Below are 18,229 nucleotides of genomic sequence, written 5' to 3' on the forward strand. Positions count from 1 at the left end.
GACGGAGTTTCGCTCGTTACCCAGGCTGGAGTGCAATGGCGCGATCTCGGCTCACCACAACCTCCGCCTCCTGGGTTCAGGCAATTCTCCTGCCTCAGCCTCCTGAGTAGCTGGGATTACAGGCACGTGCCACCATGCCCAGCTAATTTTTTGTATTGTTAGTAGAGACGGGGTTTCACCATGTTGACCAGGATGGTCTTGGTCTCTTGACCTTGTGATCCACCTGCCTCGGCCTCCCAAAGTGCTGGGATTACAGGCTTGAGCCACCGCACCCAGCCGTTTGTAAACATATTTTTAAAAGCTGGACAGCACAGAAAGAAGTAAGATCACTTTCAGAGAAGACATGAATAGAGAAATCAGTAAAGGCTTTCTGCAGGTGGCAGCACAGGGGCCAGACCTCGATGGTATGACATAGGTGAAAACACTGAAGACACGGAGGAAACATTCCAAGGGAAACAACTAACCTAAGTTAAAATGTAGAGGTTGGCCAGGTGCAGTGGCTCACGCCTGTAATCCCAGCACTTGAGAGGCTGAGGTTGGTGGATCACAAGGTCAGGAGTTTGAGACCAGCCTGGCTAACATGGTGAAACCCCATATCTACTAAAAATACAAAAATCAGCCAGGCATGGTGGTGGGTGTCTATAATCCCAGATACTCGGGAAGCTGAGGCAGGAGAATCACTTGAATCCAGGAGGCAGAGGTTGCAGTGAGCTGAGACAATGCTACTGTACTCCAGCCTGGGTGACAGAGTGAGACTCTGTCTCAAAAACAAATGTAGAGGTAGCCCTGCATGTAGATACAGCCTAAGTGCATGGATTCCTAAACATTCCCCTTAGATTCAGAACTAAACATGTTTCTTTAACAATATTTACTGTGTGGGACTAAGACTTGATTCTAGACTGTTTTGTATTTTCTATGACACTAGTAACTTTTTTGTGGGTTTATTGCTTGGCGGCAGGGATGGGAATAGTTGGGAATGGGCAAAAAAAAAAGCTAGCAGAGTAGAACTACCTCAGAGTTGAAAACTGGTAATCTTCCTGTGTTCTTAGTGAAGTCTTGCAGTCCAGGGCAGTGACCTGGGTTATTTGGACTTAAAATCTGTTTACGTAATCACACATTCTCTATATAAAGAGGTCCTTGTGAAGTCTGCCAATCTGTCAGTTCTAGTCACAGTCAGTTCAAACAAGCACCTGACTAAGGAAACAGAGACCAGTCTGGGGGTGTGGGACAGAACTGGTCAAACTAGTTGGGTAATTTTATTATTATTGAGCATGACATTTCCATCACAGGCAGGGATACTAAGATTATTTAACACCTAATAAGCCTAAGTATTGTGTTGGTGCTTATACACACTGGCCTCACATAATCCTCTAAACAACCCAACAAGTAGTATTAACTCAGATAAGTAAACTGAGGCTTAAAGGTTAGATTACTTGCTCAGTGTCATATAGCTAGTCAATGATGGTGCCCACACCTGAGTCCACAAACCTAGCTTTTGCCCCACTGTTTGTTGCTCTCCCTCAGTCAGCAAACAACTGGGGAACTCTTGTTTCAATCCAGGTGATGCTCTCCTATAGACAAATGAAGCTTTAGTCTGGCCTTGTGCACATACTGCCTGAGCTTTGATAATCTAATTTTTTCTCCTCCCTAGACTTTAACATTCCTCTGATCAGTTCTTAATGATGTTTCCAGTGAGTTTTTTCCGTGCCACCCTTCTCAAGAATAAAGTGGATCCACTGTCTTTTCAAAAACAACCCAGGTCTCTGGCCTCAGTTTTCAAAAAATTTCACGAGACCCTCCCAGCTGGCTTCTCATTCCTAACTCTTCAATTAACATATCCTGTCTTGGTCTCACCTGCTCATAGCCTTAGCCCTATCTAACTACTGTCAGCAAGTCCCAGCCCAAGCTATATCCTCTTCTAAAACATCCTCTCTGCCTCAGTCTGCCAGATTTGCACCTTCCATTTCAGTTCCTAACGTCTATTTTTTCCTCAAAAAGTTCTCATCAGGAGGAGTTACGGCTTCTCTGAACTAAACAAGCAACTCCCCCATCCCGTCACCTCTGCCTGGGCATAGCACAGTGTGTACGGATGTGACCTTGAACAAGATGTGTCTGCTATTTATGTGGCTGCTCAAGCTTTGTCCTGTGGCCTATATATTCTTAATGACTTCCTTCTGTACAGTCCCTCAAACTATAAATGCTTTGAAAGCAAAGTCTAACTTTACAGTTCATCTTCAATACAATGCTGAAGAGAAAAGCATTTATAAAAGTGTAAAGTGAGAGTGTGCTAAGCTTTTAAAAGCAAAGATAGATGAACTCTATCCGTCAAAACAGCACAGAACAAAACAAAAAACCCACATTTGCTATCACACAATACAGTTTCCATGTTTTTACAAGAAAATCCTTTCTGGGTATGACAACCACAATCAAGTAAAATATTAAAATATAGGAGTCATAAATCACCAAACAGAGTGAGCACTATAAGCCAGGACCTGATTTTTTTTTTTTTTTAAAGACAGAATGTTACTCAAAAGATGAAAAACTTACCTGAATTGAACCTTAGAAATTAATTTTATAATTATAAAAAAGAAAAAAGATGACAAACTGCAAAAGGTTAAATACAGGCTAAAACCCTTGGCTTCTCAACTTGATCAGTTTACATAACTCAGAAGGTGGAAAAACTTGGAATTGGGCCTAAAACAACACTGACTTATTTCCATTCAAGTTACGCTACAAGAGGAAAAATGTGAAGTTTAAAAACTTTCCTTTCCTTTCCAAAAGCCAGATTTAGACAAGTTGAAGGAAAAAGAAATAAATGCTACACTGCAGCCCACTGCAGCTCCACAATGGCCTGTTTTTGCTCATTCAAAGTAGATTCCTTTTCCTTGTTCCTCAAACATTTTCTCCTTAGCTAGCTGGCTTGTGTTCAATCTGAATAGTATGTGGCCTGGCTTGTGCCAGGTTCACAAACCATGCTGGTATTGCAAAAAACTTCCACAACTACATGACCTTGGTCAAGAGGACCAGAGGACAAGCCAGCCTAGCCAGTGCAGAGAACATACATGATCACCAGCAGAAATAGCCATTCAGGAATATACACTTTTCTAAAGGTGGGCAGGAATCAGTGCACAAGGGTTTGGTCACTCATATAAAGCTGTGTGCCTATTACTATTTCTTTTCATCTGGACCCTGTGCCCCTAGACTGCTGAAGCTAACACTGTGAGCTGCCCAAGTAAGCTGAGAATGGCAGCCTCTTCCATTCCACTGCCAGCATCACTGGCTTCTGAACACAGTTTCAGAGCCACATGGCCAACTCCTGTACAACATCTGTAGCTGGCTGCCATAATTGCCTTTGCCCAAGAGGCCTCAATAGTGGTAGCATAGCTGTGCTCATTGCCCAACAGATGCTACCTCCTTTCCCTGGGCTCATATTCTCTGTACCCGCTCTGAGAGGTGAGGCTATTGCAGCATCAGGATCGGCTCTTACTGCAGAACAACGGGTGGAAGGTTCAGGGTGGATAGGCATTTTTTGGTAGTTCCAGTGACAGCAACTTTGGACATGGGATATTCTCCCGGTGAGCAATGAGGGAGGTTATGCTATCTATCATCAAGCTTGTCCATCTTATCTTTCTAGTGGCCACATTCACAGCTGCATACTAAAGGAAACAAAATCTTTTTTTTTTTTTTTTTTTTTTTTTTAAGACAGGATCTCACTTGGTTGCCCAGGCTGTAGTATAGTATGGCACAATATCGGCTTACTGCAGCCTTTATCACCCCAGGCTCAGGTGATCCTCCCACCTCAGCCTCCCAAGAAGCTGGGACTACAGGCACATATCACCACGCCTAGCTAATTTTTGTATGTTTTGTAGAGATGCCATTTCACCATGTTGCCCAGACTGGTCTTGAACCCCTGGGCTCAAGTGATCTACCTGCCTCAGCCTCCCAAAGTACTTGGATTACAGGCATGAGCCACTGCACCTGGCTCTAGAACTTCTTTTATTAAGTAATCAAGGATTCTAGGGCCCTATCATTAGGATGACCTATGTCATAGATAGGTGTTAAAAGATGAACTGGGTCAAACAAATTCCCTCTCTGGAATTCAACTAAAAATATGAAAACTAGGCCGGACGCGGTGGCTCAAGCCTGTAATCCCAGCACTTTGGGAGGCCGAGGCGGGTGGCTCAAGAGGTCAAGAGATCGAGACCATCCTGGTCAACATGGTGAAACCCCATCTCTACTAAAAAAATACAAAAAATTAGCATGGTGGCACATGCCTGTAATCCCAGCTACTCAGGAGGCTGAGGCAGGAGAATTGCCTGAACCCAGGAGGCAGAGGTTGCGGTGAGCCAAGATGGCGCCATTGCACTCCAGCCTGGTAACAAGAGCGAAACTCCGTGTCACAAAAAAAAAAAAGAAAGAAAAGAAAACTATTCAAACTGAGTGAATGGTGGGAGATTGCAATGGATAATTAGTAGCCTTCATTGTTTAAATCCCTGCAGCTTCCCATACCCTGGTACAGCCACCATGATACCTGGTTATATTACAGTTCCTGTTCAGACTCCCCTTGTCACTCATAACCACACACCTGATTTAAGGTAGCACAAAAGAACTTACCATCCTTGCAGTCAAAGAACTCAACTACCAAGTAGTTCAGCCATGTCCAGAAATAGTATGGCATCATCCAGGAGGCAGAATTCCACAGTTAAGTTATGGCTAAAGGGCAGCTCAGACCTACAGCCCCAGTCTACACCACCTCTTTGGAAATACTACAGCTGTGTGAGTATGACAAATAAAATACAAAGGCTCAGGAAAAAGTCAAGGACCACTTCTGTTTTCGAATGTTAAACTGTATCTTGGATCATATAGCTTAAGTTGCTAATTTTAATATAAAATCCAGCCTTGTAAATAACAGCATAATCTATCAGATTATATAGCTTAAACCTGTCTTCCTTTTCCACAAATCATACACAGCAGCAAAACAAATAAAAATAACTTTATTATCCACCAGTTAAAATAGTACAAAATATTGGTCAGGTTCAAGTCTGTCTAATAAAAGCTGTACGTTCTTATGAAAAGATACTTCACCTCTTTCAGTCTCAGTTTAAAATAAAGGTTGAAAAAAAGCTCAATATCACTGACCACTAGAGAAACGCAAATCAAAACCACAATGAGATACTATCTCACACTAGTCAGAACGGCTATTATTAAAAAGTCAAAAAACAACAGGTGCTGGCAAGGTTGCACAGAAAAAGGAATGCTTATACACTGCTGGTGGGAGTATAAAATTAGTTCAACCATTGTGGAAAACAGTGTGGAAATTCCTCAAAGATCTAAAAACAACTACCGTTTGACCAAGCAAACCTATTACTGGGTATGTACCCATAGGAACATAAATCATCTGTCATAAAGACACATGCACATGTATGTTCACTGCAGCACTATTCACAATAGCAAAGACATGAAATCAACCTAAATGCCTATCAATGGTAGACTAGATAAAGAAAATATGGTACATATACACCATGGAATGGTACATGGTCACTAAAAAGAACAAGATCTTGTCCTTTGCAGGAACATGAATGGAGCTGAAGGCTATTATTCTTAGCAAAATAGTGAAAAGAAAACCAAATACTGCATGTTCTCACACGTAGGAGCTAAATGATGAGAACACGTGGACACATAGAGGGGAACAATAGACACAGGGGCCTATCAGAGGGTGGAGGGTGGGAAGAAGAAGAGGATCAGAAAAAATAACTAATGGGTTATTTAGTGTGTTCTGATAGCCATTGTTACTTCTTTGTACTTCTTTGAGTCTTTACATCTCCTCCTGCTACATTTTAAAGCATTTTTATAATGTGTAGTTTGGCATAATAAAGCAATTTTATGGCAAAAAAAAATCATACTAGGCTTAATACCTAGGTGATCAAATAATCTGTGTAACAAACCCCTATGACCTATATAATAAAAAGACTGGAAGGAGATAGAAAAATGATGATGGTTGGTTCTGCTGGGATGGCAGGATTATTCTTGCTTACAAAATAACATGTTCAATGAGAACCAGATTGCTTTGTTTTGGTTCTACTACTTCATTATAATATTAAGGTCTAGAATTAGAATAACAATAGAAAATACTGGGATCAGGTAACTCACAAGAGGGCCTTCATATCTACTCTCTCTGGGAGACTCGATCAATTTAAGAGAAAAAAAAAATCCTTCTTCTTCAAGCCTCCTTCTTTCATTTTTCTTCTACCTCACAACCCTGTTGGGCATGGTAGCTCACACCTATAATCTCAACACTTTGGGAGGCTGAAGCAAGAGGATTGCTTGAGCCCAGGAGGTCAAGGCTGCGGTGAGCCATGACTGCACCACTGCACTCCAGCCTGGGTGACAGAGCATGGCCCTGTCTCCAAACAAACAAAAAACCACATTACAGCCACACTTCCTTCATTTCTCTAAAGGCACTAAAGCCTTTTTCATACTTAGTTCTCCCCATATGATAGTCCTCTGCTTGAAATTTGCTTCTCTACATGTTCTAACCAACCCCTCAATTTTCAGGTCTGCTTAAAGGCCATTTTCTCAAACAAGCTTTCTCCATACCCCCAATCTAAATACCCACTTTTTAGTCTTCTCCTGCACTCTATTTTTCCTTCAGAGAACTTATCGGTTTGTAATCATATTTAATTTTGTGACTATCTGATTAATTTCTTGCCTCCCCGATAGGACTCTAAGTTTGTGAGGTTCGGGACCAAATCATGAAAACAGACATTGTGACTTTTATGCCCTCCTTCACCTTCGATGGTCTTAGTGGTGTTCTGAAGCATTTCCTTACTCGTGGCCCACAGACAAATTGAACCGTAAGGCTCTGTATATCCTCAACGGGTGATTAAATGTCTTAATGGACCTTGTGCTAGAAGAGCTGCAGTCTGCATGGCCTCCCACTCTTCTGGCTCAAAAACATACAACCAGACAGTCCATGCAACTGGCCACCTGGCCATTCTTTCCCTATGTGGATTTTTTTTTTTTTTTTTCCATCAAATGAGGTCTATCTATGTGGATTTTAAGCTCTCAACAATCCACTGAAAATGGTCACGCTTTTACAAACCCTACTTCAAATCTGTACCAAGGTAAACTTGCTAGATGAACAGATGCTGTCTATTTCATTACATATACACTATCTGAGAGAAAGGCTGAAGGGCTCAATAGTGGCTGGTTCATGTTTTCCTTTCTATTTACACATAAGCCTAATACAGCCAAACAAACTGTACCTAATAGCCAATGTGAAGTGACCTAAGAAAAAGTGTAATCAGCAAGAAGGGGGCATTATTAGGAAGGCACTGAACAATTTGAGGTGAACAACGGAGATATTCCTAACATTTTAAGCAATGAGCATGGATTCTCAAAGCTAATTCAATCTTGGAATAACATCAAATTTCTTTAGGCTCTCCCAAAATAGGTCAACCTTCAGACTTTAGCTGAGAGCAAGACACAACAGGAGCCAATAGTCTAATAATTATTTCTCCCTGACCTCAATCACCAAGAAGGCAATCTGCTCTCTGAGGATGCAAGCCTGAGGACCAGAATCAGGAGATCAGATTCTCTTCTTGGCATAGCTCTCACTGGTCCATCTCAACACTTATCCTCAGCTATAAAATGAGAGCACCAGCACTAATGTACTATAGTTCTATATTTAATGCTGTTATATTGGACTGTACCGAGAGCTATCTATGGAGAGTGTAGAGGTGCTAAACTCTATACTGCTCTGACCAACCCTCACATTCTCTTCAATTCTCAGTTAACAATTTAAGTAGGATGTTATAAAATGCGGCATATACACAAAGGCAGAAAAGCAGAATGGTGACCCAGAAACTATAGACATAACATATAACTGAGAAAAATAGTTAGCTTGGAGAGAGAAATCGATAGTCCTTTACGTACCAAGAGTTAGATGTCACAATGATGACTTATTCCGTGTTACTTTATAAGACATCACTGACCAAGGAGTAAAGATTGCAGGGAAGCATTTGACACAATAGAGGGAAGCATTTAATAACTAACTAGGTCTACAAATATAAAGAGTTCTTCTGAAATAAACTTCCTTCTTTGTCACGGGATATCTCAAAGCAAAATGAGCAATTCTGTAGGCTACTTTAGAGCAGGAGTCAACCTACATTTTCCGTAAAGAGATGTGGAGCAGGAGTCAACATACCTTTTCTGGAAAGGGATGTGTGTGTCATATAATTCCTTAAAGATGTAAAAAAAAAAAAAAATCCTTAAGCTCACAGGCCATACAAAAACAGGTGGTTTGCTGACCCTTGTTCTAGAGAAGCACTGTCTAACAGAAATGTAATATAAGTCACATACGTAATTTAAATTTTTCCAGTATCCATATTTTAAATGGTAAAAAGAAACAGGTGAAGTTAATTTTAATATCTTATTTAATCCAATACCTCCATAGTTATTTTAACATGCAAATAAAATTATTAATGAGATCCTCTACATTAAAAAAAAAGAAAACCAAGCCTTTTAAATCCAGTGTATATTTTACACGTAAAACCTATCTCAAGTCAAACTAATCATATTTCAAGTGCTCATTAGCTACATACTGCATCAAGTAGTTCTGGATAAACTGTGCATATCTTGAGAAACAGAAGACATGATCTTGCAATCCATATTTAATTCTAACAATTAAAATCGATGAGGAAAAAACTGGACTAGCCTATAAACTACTGGGGCATCTGTCAAGCTACCCGAAAAAAATAAAGATCCTTTCTCATGCCTTACTCCAGTATAAATTCCAGACCAAAACAAGGATGTCAATGTAAAAAGTAAAGTAATAAAAGCCACAACAACAAAAAGAAAAAAACATGTGTAGTATTTTCTTACTGTCTTGCAGTAGGAAAAATCTTTTAAAGCATATTCAGAAACCATAAAGATATTAATAAATTTACCCATATAAAAATTTATGTTAGTACTATTAAAAAAAATTTTAAAGGTTCAAAAAGTAAATGACAAATGGGGGAAATATTTTAAACACAGGCCAAAGTGTGATATGGTTTAGGTCTATGTCCCTGCCCAAAGCTCATGTGGAACTGTAATCCCTAGTGTTGGATGAGAAGCCTTGTAGGAGGTGATTGGATCATGGGGCCAGATTTCCCCCTTGTTGTTCTCATAATATTGAGTGAATTATCATGAGATCTTGTTGTTTATGATAGCGTGAGGCACCTCTCCACTTTGCTCTCTCTTCCTCCTGTTCTGGCCATGTAAGACATTCCTCCTTCCTCTTTGCCTTCTGCCATTACTATATGTTTCCTGAGAACCCACCCCAGTCATGCTTCCCGTTCAGCCTATGGAACTCTGAGCCAACTAAACCCCCTTTCTTTATAAATTACCCAGTCTCAGGTAGTTCTTTACAGCAATGCAAGAATTAACTTATACCAAGTGTTTTTTAAAACTCTTTTTTTTTTTTTTTTTTTTTTTTTGAGACGGAGTTTCGCTCTTGTTACCCAGGCTGGAGTGCAATGGCGCGATCTCGGCTCACCGCAACCTCCACCTCCTGGGCTCAGGCAATTCTCCTGCCTCAGCCTCCTAAGTAGCTGGGATTACAGGCATGTGCCACCACGCTCAGCTAGTTTTTTTTGTATTTTTAGTAGAGACGGGGTTTCACTATGTTGACCAGGATGGTCTCGATCTCTTGACCTCGTGATCCACCCGCCTCGGCCTCCCAAAGTGCTGGGATTACAGGCTTGAGCCACCGTGCCCGGCTAAAACTCTTAATATAAAAAGGAGTGTTTACATTGCAGTGACCAAAGACTTAGATCGGAACACTCAATTTCCTTTGAATATTTGCAAAGCCTTCTCAAGAAGGATGGGTACCAACCAGCCCAGACAGCAAAGATTACAACAAATACCTAATTCTTCAATGCCTAGACATCAATGAACATCCACAAGCATCAAAACCATTCAAGAAAACATGATCCCACCAAATAAACTAAATAAGACACCTGGGACCAATCCCAGAGTGACAGAGAATTCAAAAGAATTGTTTTCAGGAGCTCAGTGAAATTCAAGGTAACACAGAGAAAGAATTCAGAATACTATCAAACACATTTAACAAAGAGATTAAAATAATTTTTTAAAAATCAGGCAGAAATTCTGGAGTTGACAACTTCAATTAACAAATTGAAGAATGAGGGAGAGAGATCCAAGATGGCTGATCACTAGCAGCTCGGGATTGTAGCTCCCAGTGAAAGCGCAAAGAACGAGAGGACGCCACACCTTCACATGAATTCCTGTTGCTCATGCACCAGGAGATTCCCAGCAGAGGAGCCCCACGGGTGGCCAGCGCGACTCTTGTGACCGGCGAGGCGGTTTTGCGAGTGCCTCGGAGCATCGGTTCTTGGTGCAGAGTCAGAAAAGCACCATCAATCTTAACGCCACTGATTTAGTCGGTGGAGTGGGTTGCTCAGATTTCGGCGCTGAGAATCAGTAAGTTAGACGTCCACTCAGAAACCCAATTACAAAGACGGTAATTATAAGACCACAGATGGATAAATCTACAACGAAGGGAAGAAAACAGACAAAAAAGGCTGAGAATACCCAAGATCAGAATGCCTCTCCCTCAGCAGGGGATCACAGTTCCTCATCAGCAAGGAAACAAGCCTTGATGGAGAACGAGTGTGTTCCAATTACAGAAGCAGGCTTCAAAACGTGGATAATAAGAAACTTCTGTGAATTAAAAGAACATGTTCTAACCCAATCCGAAGAAACTAAGAACTTTGAAAAAAGGTTTGACGAAATGTTAACAAGAATACACAATTTAGAGAGGAATATAAGTGAATTGATGGAGCTGAAAAACACAATACGAGAACTTCGTGAAGTATGCACAAGTTTTAACAGCCGAATTGATCAAGCAGAAGAAAGGATATCAGAGGTCGAAGACCAACTCAATGAAATAAAACAAGAAGACAAGATTAGAGAAAAAAGGATAAAAAGGAACGAGCAAAGTCTCCAAGAAATATGGGACTATGTGAAAAGACCTAATCTACGCTTGATAGGTGTACCTGAATGTGACGAAGAGAATCCATCCAAGCTGGAAAATACGCTTCAGGATATTATTCAGGAAAATTTTCCCAACCTAGTAAGGCAAGATAATATTCAACTCCAGGTAATACAGAGAACATCACAAAGATATTCCTCAAGAAGAGCAACTCCAAGGCACATAATCGTCAGATTCACCAGGGTTGAAATGAAGGAGAAAATATTAAGGGCAGCCAGAGAGAAAGGTCAGGTTACCCACAAAGGGAAGCCTATCAGACTTACAGCAGATCTCTCAGCAGAAACCCTACAAGCCAGAAGAGAGTGGGGACCAATATTCAACATCCTTAAAGAAAAGAACTTTCAACCAAGAATTTCACATCCAGCCAAACTAAGCTTCATAAGTGAAGGAAAAATAAAGTTTTTTGTGAACAAGCAAGCACTCAGAGATTTCGTCACCACCAGGCCTGCTTTACAAGAGCTTCTGAAAGAACCACTACACATAGAAAGGAACAAACAGTATCAGCCTTTCTAAAAAATACCAAAAAGTAAAGAGCATCAATATAATGAAGAATTTACATCAACTAATGGGCAAAATAGCCAGCTAATATTAAATGGCAGTATTAAACTCACATATATCATTATTAATTCTAAATTTAAATTGACTAAATCCCCCAATCCAAAGACAGACAGGCAATTTGGATAAAAAACTAAAACCCATCAGTATGCTGCATCCAGACCCATCTCACATTCAAGGATACACAAAGACTCAAAACAAGGGATGGAGAAAGATTTACCAACCAAACAGAGAGCAAAAATAAATAAACAAAAAGCAGAAGTTACAATTTTTGCCTCTGATAAAATAGTCGTTAAAGCAACAGAGATCAAAAGAAGCAAAGAAGGACATTCTATAATGATAAAAGGATCAATGCAACAAGAAGAGCTAAAGATCCTGAATATATATGCACCCAAAACAGGAATACCCAGACATACAAGACTAATAAAGAGACTTATACTCCCACACAATAAGAGTGGGAGACTTCAACATTAATATTAGACAGATCAATGAGACAGAAAATTAACAACGATATCCAGGACTTGAAATCAGATCTGGAACAAGTAAACGTAATTAACATTTATAGAACTCTCCACTTTAAATACACAAAATATACACTCTTATCAGTACACAGTTGATATGATATGATACCACATCATATCAACTTAGAAGTTTAAACGAAATGTTGGTTGGCTCCTTGTTTGTTATTCTCTTCCCTCATTTTCTTTCATGTCTCCATTATTAAGGACAATTATAGGAATACCCATATTTAGACTGCATTCTAGCCCGGGCAATTAAAGCAATACCCCTATTCTCTCTCCCTCTTCCTCTTTCTCTTTCTTCTTCTTCTTTATTCTTTTTATTATTATTTTTTCTTTCTAAAAAAAAAAAAAAAATGAAGAATGAGGCCAGGTGCAGTGGCTCACACCTGTAATCCCAGCACTTCAGGAGGCTGAAGCAGGCGGATTACTTGAGGTCAGTAGTTCAAGACCAGCCTGGCCAACCTGGAGAAACCCCATCTCTATTAAAAACACAAAAATTAGCTGGGCGTGGTGGCATGCACCTATAATCCCAGCTACTCAGGAGGCTGAAGCAGGAGAATCACTTGAATCCGGGAGGTGGAGGTTGCAGTGAGCTGAGATTGTGCCACTGCACTCCAGCCTGGGCAACAGAGCAAGACTCTGTCGCCCACCGACCATCAAAAAAAGAAAAAAAAAAAATTGAGGAATGCATCACAGTCTCTCAACAGCAGAACTGATCAAATAAAAGAATTAGTGAGCTTGAAGACGGGCTATTTGAAAATACACAATCAGAGAAGAAAAAGGCAAAAAGAATGAAAAAAATGAAGCACACCAATGAGAACTAGAAAACAGCTTTGAAAGGGCAGATCTAAGAGTTATTGGCCTTAAAGAAGAGGTAAAGAGAGAGGTCAGGGCAGAAAATTTATTTGAAGAGATAATAACAGAACTTTCCAAACCTAGAGAAAAGTAACAATATCCAAGTACAAGAAGGTTATAGAATACCAAGCAGATTTAACCCAAATAAGACTACCTCAAGACATTTAATAATCAAATTCCCAAAGGTCAAGAATAAAGAAAGGGTCCCCAAAACAGCAAGTGAAAAGAAACGGCATACAATGTAGCTCCAATATGTCTGGCAACAGACTTTTCACCGGAAGTCTTACAGGCCACAAGACAGTGGTATGATATATTTAAAGTGCTGAAGGAAAAAACTTTTATCCTAGAATAGTATACGCAATGAAAATATCCTTCAAATAAGGAGAAATAGGACTTTCCCAGACAAACAACAGCTGAGAAATTTCATCAACACCTGATCTATCCCACAAGAAATGCTCAAGGAAGTTATGCAATCTGAAAGCAAAGGACGCTAATGAGCAATAAGAAATTATCTGAAGGTACAAAACTTACTGGTGAGTACACACAAAAATACAGACTATTTTAACACGTAATAGTGGTGTGTAATTGTGGTGTGTAAACGACTCATATCTTGAATAGGAAGACTAAACGATGAAATAACTACAACTTTTCAATATATAGTACAATAAGATATAAACAATAAAAAGTTGAAAACCTGGGGGGAATTTAGTTAAAATACAGAGTTTTTATTCATTTATTCTTCACCTACTTATTAGTTTATGCAGTCAGTGTTTTCATCAGTTTAAAATAACGGGTTAATAAGATGTTATTTGCAAGCCTCATGGTACCCTCAAATCAAAAACAGATATACACAACAGATACACGTAAAATAAAAAGGAAGCCAGAAAGGAGGTCTGGGAGTCACGAAAGAGAGTAAGGAGAGAGGGAGGGAGGGAAGGAGAGAACACAACAAAACTAGAAAACAAATAACAAAATAGCAGTAAATTCTTACTCATCAATAATAATATTGAATGGATTTTTTAAAAATGCCCCATCTGTTGCCTACAAGAAATATACTTTACCTATAAAGAAACACATAGACCGCCGGGCGCGGTGGCTCAAGCCTGTAATCCCAGCACTTTGGGAGGCCGAGGCGGGTGGATCACAAGGTCGAGAGATCGAGACCAACCTGGTCAACATGGTGAAACCACGTCTCTACTAAAAATATAAAAAAATTAGCTGGGCATGGTGGCGCGTGCCTATAATCCCAGCTACTCAGGAGGCTGAGGCAGGAGAATTGTCTGAACCCAGGAGGCGGAGGTTGCGGTGAGCCGAGATGGCGCCATTGCACTCCAGCCTGGGTAACAAGAGCGAAACTCCGTCTCAAAAAAAAAAAAAAAGAAACACATAGACCGAAAATAAATGGATAGAAAAAGAAATTCCCTGCCAATGGAAATAAAAAAAGAGCAGGAGTAGCTATACTTATATCAGATAAAGTACATTTCAAGACCAAAAACATAAAAGGAGACAAAGAAGGTCATTAATATAAAGATAAAGGGGTCAATACAGCAAGAGGACATAACAATTATATATATGCATCCAACACTGGAGCACCCAGATACATAAAGTACATATCATTAGAGCTAAAGAGAGATACAGACCATAATACAATAATAGCTAGAGACTTCAATACCCCACTTTCATCATGGTACAGCTCTCCCAGACCGAAAATCAACAAAGTAACATTGGATTTAATCTCCAGTATAGACCAACTGGATCTAACAGATATTTACAGAACATTCAATGGCTGCAGAAAATACATTCTTCTTGTCAGCATATGGAACACTTTCAAGAACAGACCATATATAAGGCCACAAAACAAGTCTTTAAACATTCAAAAAAATTGAAATTACATCAAGTATTTTCTATGACCACAATGGAACAAAACTAGAAATCAGTAACAAGAGGAGCTACACAAACACATGAAAATTAAACAATATACTCCTAAATGACCAGTAAGTCAATAAAGAAATTAAGAAGAAATGAAGTTTAAAAATGTCTTAAATGAAAATGCAACAAAAACCTATGGGATCCAGCAAAAGCAGCACTAAGATGAAAGTTTAAAAAAGTAGAAAAACTGCAAATAAGCAACCTAACAATGCATATTAACTAGAAAAGCAAGCACAGATCAGAACTGAAATAAATAAAACTGAAACAAAAAAATGAACAAAATGAAAAGTTGGTGTTTTGAAAAGATAAACAAAATCAACAAATCATTAGCTAGACTAACTCAGAAAAAAAGAGAGAACTCAAATAAATAAAATTAGAGATTAAAAAGTAAATAACTGATGCCCCAAAAATTCAAAGGATCATTAGAGACTACTATGAGCAACTGTAGGCCAATAAATCAGAAAACCTAGAAGAAATGGATAAATTTCTAGACACGTACAACCTACCAAGATTGAACCATGAAGACATTCAAAACCTAAATGGACCAGTAACAATGAGATCAAACCCTTAATAAAAAATCTCCCAGCAAAGAAAAGCCTGAGACCTGATGGCTTCACTGCTGAATTCTACCAAACATTTAAAGAAATAATACCAATCCCACTCAAACTATTTCAAAAAAAAATAGTGGAGGTGGGAGTATTTACAAACTCATTCTACAATGCCAATATGACCCTGACATCAAAACCAAAGCCACAGCTGGGTGTGGTGGCTCATGCCTGTAATTCCAGCACTTTGGGAGGCCAAGGTAGGCGGAATGCTTGAGGTCAGGAGTTTAGGACCAGCCTGGTCAACATGATGAAACTCCATCTCTACTAAAAATACAAAAATTAGCTGGGTGTGGTGACACATGCCTGTCACCCCAGCTACTTGGGAGTCTGAAGCATGAGAATTGCTTGAACCTAGGAAACGGAGGTTGTAGTGAGCTGAGATCATGCCACTGCACTATAGCCTGGGCAACATAATGAGACTCTGTCTCAAAAACAAAACAAAACAAAAAAACAAAAAAAACAAAGACACATCAATAAAAGAAAACTGCAGACCAATATCTCTGATGAACAGATACAAAAGTCCTCAAAAAAGTACTAGCAAACTGAATTCAACAACACATTAAAAAGATCATTCATCATGATCAAGTGAGATTTACCTCAGGGATGCAAGGATGGTTCAACATATGCAAATCAATCAATGTAATACATCATATCAAGAGAATGAAAGATAAAAACTATATTATCATTTCAATTGATACCAAAAAAATATTTGATAGAAGTCAACATTCCTTCATAATAAAATCCCCAAAAAACTAGGTATAAAGAACATACCTCAACACAATCACAGTCATACATGAAAGACCCACAGCTAGTATCATACTGAATGGGTAAAAAAATGAAAGCTTTTCCTTTAAGATCTGGAACAAGACACAAGGATGCTCACTTTCACCACTGTTATTCAATATAGTAATGGAAGTCCTAGCTAGAGCAGTCAGACAAGAGAAAGATAAAAAGGGCATCTAAATAGGAAAGGAAGAAATCGAATTATCCTTGTTTGCAGGTGATATGATCTTTAAAAAAAAAAAAAAAAAAAAAAAACCCAAAACCTAAAGAAGGTCAGACGCAATCCACACCAGTAATCCCAGCACTTTGGAAGGCTGAGGCAGGTGGATCAGAAGGTCAGAAGTTCAAGACCAGCCTGGCCAAGATGGTGAAACCCCATCTCTACTAAAAATACAAAAAAAAAAATCAGCCGAGCATGGTGGCAGGTGCCTGTAATCTCAGCTACTCAAGAGGTTGAGGCATAGAACTGCTTGAATCCAGGAGGCAGAGGCTGCAGTGAGCCAAGATCCTGCCACTGCACTCCAACCTGGGTGACAGAGCAAGACTGCATCTCCAGAAAACAACAACAACAACAACAACAACAAGAAAGAAAAGAAAAACCTGAGAACCTAAAGATGCCACCAAAATACTATTAGAACAAATTCAGTAAAGTTGCAGGATACAAAATCAACATATAAAAATCAATCGCATTTCTATATACCAATATTGAACAATCTGAAAAAAATTTTAAAGTAATCTTTTTTATAATAGCCAAACATAAAATTAAATACCTAGGAATTAACCAAAGAAGTGAAAGATCTCTATAATGAAAACTATAAAACACTGATGCAAGAAATTGAAGAGGACACGTCACACTCAAAAAGGAAAGATATTCCATCTTCATGGATTGGAAATATCAATATTGTTAAAATATCCATACTACCCAAAGCAGTCTACAGATTCAATGTAATCCCTATCAAAATACTAATGAAATTCTTTATAAAAATAGAAAAAAAATCCTGAAATTCATATGGAATCATAAAAGACCTAGAACAACTGAACCCATCCTGAGCAAAAATAACAAAACTGGAAGAATTACATTCCCTGACTTCAAATTATATTACAGAGCTATAGTAACAAAAGCAGCTATAGTAACAAGCAGGCACACAGACTAATGGAATAGAGAACCCAGAAATAAATCTATACATCTACAGTAAACTCACTTTTTACAAAGGTGCCAAGAACCTATGTTAGGGAGAGGATAGTCTCTTCAACAAACAGTGCTGGAAAACTAAATATCTATAGGCAGAAGAATCAAACTAGACCCCTATCTCTTTCCATATAAAAAAAAAATCAAAATGAATTAAAATCTTCAAATTAAGTAAGATCTCAAACTCTGAAACTACTAAAGGAAATACTTTAAAAAAAAAAAAAGTCTGGGTGCAGTGGCTCATGCCTGTAATCCTAGCACTTTGGGAGGCCAAGGCAGGCAGATCACAAAGTCAGGAGTTCAAGACCAGCCTGACCAACATGGTGAAACCCTGTCTCTACTAAAAATACAAAAATTAGCTGGGCATGGTGGTGCATGCCTGTAATCCCAGCTACTCAAAAGGCTGAGGCAGGAGAACCACCTGAATCCAGGAAACAGAGGTTGCAATGAACCAAGGCCACTGCACTCCAACCTGGGCAACAGAGCAAGACTCTCTCTAAAAAAAAAAAAAAAAAAAAAAAAAAAAAAATGGGGAAATGGCAAAGTTGGTCTGGCACAAGCAAAGGTGACCAAAGCAAAAATAGACAAATGGGATCACATCAAGTTAAAAAGCTTCTGCACAGCAAAGGAAACAGTCAACAAAGTACAGAGACAACCCAGAGGATGGGAGAAAATAGTTACAAACTGTCAATCTAACAAGAGATTAGTAACAATACATAAGGAGCTCAAACAA

General features: G+C 39.1%; 1 protein-coding gene across 7 annotated transcripts in view; it reads right to left on the reverse strand.

Annotated features, from left to right (window-relative positions):
• CPEB3 (cytoplasmic polyadenylation element binding protein 3) overlaps nucleotides 1–18,229 on the reverse strand; it is a 247,140-nt gene that overhangs the window by 77,276 nt on the left and 151,635 nt on the right. The window lies entirely within an intron of this gene.

This window comes from Saimiri boliviensis, chromosome 12 (assembly GCF_048565385.1).
Source record: "Saimiri boliviensis isolate mSaiBol1 chromosome 12, mSaiBol1.pri, whole genome shotgun sequence".
Taxonomy (NCBI): Eukaryota; Metazoa; Chordata; class Mammalia; order Primates; family Cebidae; genus Saimiri; species Saimiri boliviensis.